This window comes from Sarcophilus harrisii, chromosome 2 (genome assembly GCF_902635505.1).
Source record: "Sarcophilus harrisii chromosome 2, mSarHar1.11, whole genome shotgun sequence".
In the NCBI taxonomy this organism is placed as follows: Eukaryota; Metazoa; Chordata; class Mammalia; order Dasyuromorphia; family Dasyuridae; genus Sarcophilus; species Sarcophilus harrisii.
In genome coordinates, this window is record NC_045427.1 from 247946725 (window position 1) to 247954414 (window position 7690).

The following is a 7690-nucleotide window of genomic DNA, read 5'->3' on the forward strand; positions in this document are numbered from 1 at the left end:
TGATGGACATCCATTCAGTTTCCAGTTTCTAGCCACTACAAAAAGGGCTGCCACAAACATTCGTGCACATACAGGTCCCTTTCCCTTCTTTATAATCTCTTTGGGATATAATCCCAGTAGTAACACTGCTGGATCAAAGGGTATGCACAGTTTGATAACTTTTTGAGCATAGTTCCAAACTACTCTCCAAAATGGTTGGATTCGTTCACAACTCCACCAACAATGAATCAATGTCCCAGTTTTCCCACATCCCCTCCAACAATCATCATTATTTTTTCCTGTCATCTTAGCCAATCTGACAGGTGTGTAGTGGTATCTTAGAGTTGTCTTAATTTGCATTTCTCTGATTAATAATGACTTGGAGCATCTTTTCATATGACTAGAAATAGTTTCAATTTCTTCATCTGAGAATTGTCTGTTCATATCCTTTGACCATTTTTCAATTGGAGAGTGGCTTGATTTTTTATAAATTAGAGTTAATTCTCTATATATTTTGGAAATATAAAACTTTAGTTTTAAAGTCAATATGCAATGAACACAGAGGGAATGCTTTACAATAGTATAATGAACAAGATCAGTGAAATGCTTGGTTAGGATTACCAACTGTTCCACAAACTCGCAAGCATGGCACTTCTCATTTTTAACTCTATTACTCATAGCTCCAAATGTGTGAGGTTGCCACTGTGAAAATGAAAATGAGGTTACTAATAAAAGCAAAGGAATGCTTAAAGTCGTGAAAGTTAAATGCATGAATGTTAAGAATTGACTGCATTCCATTCCATTACATCAGATTTTGTTAAGCCATTTCATAATTGATGGGCATCTTACCTTATTTCTAATTCTTAATTATCCCCAAAAGTGCTGCTATAAATATTTTAGAATACATGGGAACTTTTATTTTACTGATGAATTCCTTATATCGGTCTAGTAATGGAGTATCTGGATCAAAGGGCATGGGTATTTTAGTCATTTTCTTTGCATAATTCCAAATTGCTTTATAAAATGGTTGTACCATTTCATAGTTACACCAAAAGTGTATTGGTGTACCTATCCTTCTATAACCCCTTGAACATTGGCTATTGACACTTTTTGTAATTTTTGCCAATTTGAGGTGTGAAGTAAAATCTCCAGGTTGTTTTGATTTGCATTTCTCTTATTATTGGTGATCTAGAGCAAAGCTTCTTAAACTGTGGATCATGACTCCATAAAATTGAATATAGGGGTGTCACAAAATTATGATTTATTATCAATAAATGTTTGATTTGTACACCTCTCTTATATACTTATGTACCCAGGGTCACATAAAGATTTCTTTCATGTGGTTAAGAATATTTTGCAATTCTTTTTTTTGGTACATATCCTTTGACCATTTATTTATAAATTTTTCCTCTTAGTCAAAGTCAGTGTAGTTCCTATTTTAAGTCAACTGATGATGCAATTTGTTATACTCCAAAAAACAGATTTGACCACTAATATCAATTACCTATGGGTCCTAACATTCTAAATTGAATGTATTTCCTTGATGTTAGGGAACAACAAATTTTCAGTCTGATTGGTATAAAAAGTATAAGTAGTTAATATGTAGTTCATCAAACAACAAAGGATTTTGCTTTTAATATTTTTTTTCCTCTAAAGATGCAGCAAAAGTCAACTGAATCCAACATTTATTAATAAATAATCTAGAAGATTACTTGCTGTCTAAGGGAGGAGGGCGGGGGAAGGGAAGGAGAAAAATTTGGAACACAAGATTTTGCAAGGGTGAATGCTGAAAACTATCTTTGCATGTATTTTGAAAATAAAAAGCTATTATCAAAAATTTTTTTGAAAAGTAATCCAGCAATTGGTCTAGGGCTAATCAATGTTATAAGAACTAGTAATTGTCACTATCTAATGTATACAGCAATTTTTCATGATAAAAGTTTTAATAAGGTCATATATTGTTATTATTTTGTTTTTGGTGAGACAATTGGGGTTAAGTGACTTGCTCAAGCTCATGTAGCTAGTAAATATTAAGTAACTGAGGCTGGATTTGGACTTAGGTCCTCCTGACTTTAGGATCAGTGCTCTATCCACTGTGCCATCTGCCCCTCCAACTATTCATGTATTATTTAATGAGGGCAGATAGGCTTAGTAACATAACCAAAGTATAATGGAGTAACTGATTGACATTGTTGGCAAAAAGTAAAAGGACATTCAAGGGTTACAATAAACAAATGTACAGTTCTGAGAAAAGCTTTTTCTAAATCTTTTTCATATGCTCCAAAAAATAAGGTCTTGTAATGGCAAAACAAGTTCAATAATCTCAAAAAATGCAACCTGATTAGTCACATTTAAAATTGTTTAATTAAGTTTTTAAATAATATTGTATAACAAAAGACTGTATTTTCACCAAATGGAAAAATTATTTTCATAATTGCTAATTATATTACTGATCATGGCCACTGCTGTTGTGGTGTGGTATTTTGAAAATGAAAAACAGCTTTATTGAACATTTCATGTCTACTCAGAAACTATTTGCCATTGATGGTCTGCCTATTTTTGACCAATTTAATGATCTTGGCATTCTTAAGTTTAGCCAATCTCTGATGCCTATCTGTTTGGATGGCACATCTACTATGTCTGGATATATTGGGATGAATTTAAATGAAATGCAAAGAAAAACAGTAACATTCTTTATGTATGAATGGTACACATCATTTGAACTTCATTCTAGAAAGGAAAGAATGAAGAAAACCAGCATTTATTAAATGCCCACTATGTGTGCATGTGATCCTCATTTACAAATATCTCATCTGATCCTCACAACAATCCTTGAGGTTATTCAGGTGTTCAGTCTGACTCTTTGTGACCCATTTGTGGTTTTCTTGGCAAGGATACTGGAGTGGTTTGTCATTTTCTTCTCCAGCTCATTTTACAGACAAAGAAACTGAGGTAAACAGGTTAATTGACTGCCCAGGGGCATACAACTAAAAATGTCTGAGATCAGATTTGAACTCAGAAAGATGAGCTTTGTTGACTCTAGGCCCAGCACTCTATCTACTGTACCACTTAACTTTTTTTTTTTTTTTTAATAGTTGAAGAAATTATAGCTGAAACTGGTTGCATGCACTTCAAGTAAACACAACAGAATTGTCTTTGATGTCTTGTTATTCAGATTCTAGGGAGGGGAGTCGCGTGTGACATATTAATGTAGATTTCATAAGTAGGAGTCCATTTGAAGATCCACTGTCAAAAATGAGATGCATGCAGAGCAGAAGCAGCATCTGTTATTTAAGAAAACCACTCTATCGCTTTATAAGCTTTACGAGAGATTATTAAAACAATTCTTTCTCTGACATTGAAATAAAAGTCAGGGGTCTTATCCATGGACTAAATTCCTTTACCTTTGACTTTGTCCTTCACATGATGAACTCTGTTCTTCAGACCATGATAAAAGTATGGCTCTTAAACTCTAAATCTCACTTGTTGTTGTGAGAAAAATGAAAAGTATACAAAATTCTTTCATTGTGATTTGATGTGACCTAGTTTTCCTTTTATAAAACTAAATTTTGTTGCTCTTTTGGTTTTATATTGTTTTAATTTCTCCTTGTATTTCCCTGTCCCATTTCTGGAGAACCATTCCACATAACAAAGAATTTTTTTTTTTAAATTAAGAAATAAAAAAAAAAGAGAGGAAAATGTCAACAAAACTGATCAATACATCAAAAAAAAAATCTGAAAACATTAAAATTCCAGACTTGTGAACCATCCAACTGCTCAGAGGAATGATGGGAAGTATGTTCTCAATTCTCTTCTTAGGGGTTATGCTTGTTTTTGTAATTTTGAAATCTTTGTTTTTGACCATTCTGTGGTTGTTTTTTCCATTTGCATTTCCATTTGCATTACATTGCTTTCTTGGCTCTGCTTTCTTTCCATTTTACTAATTCACTTAAGTTTTTTTATTCTCTGTTTTTGTCATATTTATTATTTCTTAAAGTACAGTAATATACAGAATATTTCCATGATGATATAAGATCAATGTAAAGAACGATGTGAAGTTAATGGAGGACTGGCCAATGAAAGCATAATTCCTATGAGCATGAAAAGTGTATTAAATCTAATGTAATCCCTCATGTGTACTACAAAGTATGGACAAGTATGCTATGGCTGACTCCTGTCCACTTTGTGGTAGAGAAAAACCTTTAATTGTTTGCTGAGTTGGTACTGAACAAATAGTATATAAGACATCCAAAGGGAAGGACAGCTAAGGACAGCTCAAGTGCCCTTTTCCCCTAGTATTGATCAAGGAAAGGATGACTCTAAGCCTTTAGGTTGGAATACAGATATTAGAAAGGTGGAAATGGACTCCTGTCAGCTAACTTTCTTTCTGTCATAGTGAACATGAAGCCATGAATAAAAGGCTCTATTTCTATGTTGGGTTTATTCTTTCCTGTCTTAAGTGAAGGAGTTTAGAAACGAGATGAATTAGTTTGTAAACTGATGAGCTTCAAAAGGTCCAGAAAGGAGCAGGAATTCAGGCTAGAATTCATGCCAGTTTGCAGACAGCCAAACTTGGTGAAGAGCAAAGACTCTACCTGCTTGATCTTGCCCATAGATTCACACCAACAGGCTAACTTTTGCAAGGAAGGAAATTATTTTGTCCATTGACTGGACTGCCATATTTAGAAGCAAACTTGGTTGGGTGAATATTCATCCAAACCACATTTAGTTTGAGTTCATTCTCTTTGAGAATGGTTGAGGTGGTTGAGGAAAAATGTTTTATAATTCTATTCTTGCTCTCTTTTCTCAATAAATATCCCTTTGTAAAAGCTAATTGGTATTAATTGGGACATTAACCAATGATACTGATGATTTTGAGGATATATTAACTAATACTGGAAATTAATACTGGAGAAAGGAGTATATAGGATGTCCAGGGAAGACCAGCAGCTTTCGTATGAGGAGGACTTGCTGAGCCCTTTTCAGGGCTCCACCTTTGGAGTCCGCTTTAACTGAACTCTTACCTATTATTCCAGGAATCTGTAGCAAGTTCAGTGTCCACTTTCTTCCTGGAAGATGAGCTAACCCAGGTTGAGGTAACTGACAGGTTTGAGTTAGGAGCATGTCTATCCCCAGCATGTGAAGACTTCTCCTGACAGAATGAATGAATGAGAACAATTTGTTCCAAAGGCTATGTATGAGGGAGACGCTGTGGGATGCTTAGGGCTTGGTCAGACATGAAAGGCAAAGTCAACAAGTTCATCCTGGGCCATCATCAGTAGTCTTGATTTTTGTCCCGCCACTAGATTTTGATGTCTCAGGAAAAGAGAGTGGGCTCATCACTTTTTGGCAATTCTGCCTCATTTAAATCCAATTCACTTGCAACTTAAGACATCATCTGTGAAGTCACTGGAGAACAGAAGGCAAACAACAGCTAAAGAGAAGACATTAGAATGGAGGCTAGAGCAGATAGCTTTGGAGAACAACCCCATGATCCTATCCCTATAATACTGTGCCTGTGGAAATATAGCCTGCTGTAAACCCTTTGGACACATAATTCTAGTGTGAGGGGAAGTTGGGCTAAGGACTCCAAAGTATATAATGCTACAAATTGATTCCCCAATTAAAAGAAAAACATCTACTCTTGCTAACGACACATTTGAGTCCCAGCATTACTTTGATTAAAAAAACAGGAGAAAGAGAGAATTTCATTTTACCATTCTTGACATCAATCAGCAATTGAAAGATGAAATTAGTAAAGTTGTGATTGCAATGGAATAATTGCTGAGCTTAGGCAGAGACAATATTTGAATTGTTGCCAACAATTTTTTTTTGGAGGCATGAATATCTGAGTTCAAATCTTACCTCAAATTCGTTTTTTATTACTATTATAGCTTTTTATTTACAAGTTATATGCATGGGTAATTTTACAGCATTGACAATTGCCAAACCTTTTGTTCCAATTTTTCCCCTCCTTCTCCCTCCCTTCTCCCCCAGATGGTAGGTTGACCAATGCCTGTTAAATATGTTAAAGTATAAATTAAATACAATATTAGGACACATGTCCAAACAATTATTTTGCTGTACAAAAAGAATTGAACTATGAAATAGTGTACAATTAGCCTGTGAAGGAAATCAAAAATGCAGGTGGACAAAAATAGAGGGATTAGGAATTCTATGTAGTGATTCATAGTCATCTACCAGAGTTCTTTCGCTGGGCGTAGCTGGTTCAATTCATTACTGCTCTATTGGAGCTGATTTGGTTCATCTCATTGTTGAAGATGGTTGCCAACAATTTTAAAATATCCTCAGTTGGGTTGGAAAGTGGAATTGATTATGCTACTATTATAATGATTCTTTCTTTAAAAATTGCTAGTTTTACAAATACTGGCAGAGTCACTTGAGAGTTCTAGGAAGCACATGAACATTCCACATTCTAGGCCTTTGACAAAACTATTCAATGCTTGGCCATCTTATCTGTTAACAAAGTTATTCTTGTGAAAGAGCATTTTTTTTTTTAAATTAGCAGATGTAAAAAACAAGGTACAATGTCCCAACCATTTCTCAATTCTCTTGTATTGTTGCATACTAGCCCCAGTTTGTTAAGTACCACAACACTGGGACAGATAGATTATGCAATGGATAGAGCACTGGCCCTGGAGTCAGGAGGACCAAGTTTAAATCTGGCCTCAGACACTTCACACTTCCTAGGTGTATGATTCTGGGGAAGTCACTTAACCCCAATTGTCTCACTAAATAAATAGACAAACAAATAAAGGAAGAAATACTACAATGCAAAGGAGATAACAAGCAAAAAGGGAAATGATTTATATATCAAAATATTTATAGCAGCTCTTTTCTGGAGGCAAAGAATTAAAAATTGAAAAGATACCCATCAGTTGGAATTGCTGAATAAAATGGTGATATGTGATTATGATGGAAATCTATTATAGAAATGATGAGTAGGTTGCTCTCAGTAAAACATGGGAAGATTTCCAGGACCTGATGCAAAGTGAAATGTACTGTGTATAATATAACAATAATACTGTACAATGATTAGCTGTGAATATGAACTATTCTCAACAATGCAATGATCCATGACAACTCTGAAAGACTTCTAATGAAAAATGCTATCCACACCCAGAGAAAGAACTGATGGTATCTGGATAAAAGTTGAAGCATGTTTTTTTTTCTACTTTCTTTATTTTTCTTGAAGATTTTTTGGAAGAGTTTTTTTTTTCCCATGACATGGCTTTTATGGAAATGTTTTGCATTACTACATATGTATAATCTTAAAAAATGTACTATGATGTGATTGAGGAATTTAAGTTCATAATGCCGAGTAAACAATGTCTCATTCTCTAGTACCGAAAGATAAAGACGCTGATCCTGTTTTGATCAGATTGGGTTAGTGTTTTATCTAGTAAAAGATAAGGATCATGAAGACTGATTGCACCTTTGTACATGCCCGTAGCTACTACAGCAAAAGTATTTTATGTCTTGTTTAAGTTTGTATTTTTTAAAGTAAAGTTTAAGTGCTAATTTATAAATAAACTTGACTTAAATTTTTGACTCAAGTTTGTTGGATGAATATAAATAATTCTTTATGATTAAGAATTCAAAAAATGTTTTCCTTTAAAAAAAAAGAAATAAAAAGCCTAATAAATTACCCACACATTTACTGAAGAAGCACAATGAAAGGAGTGCCTGG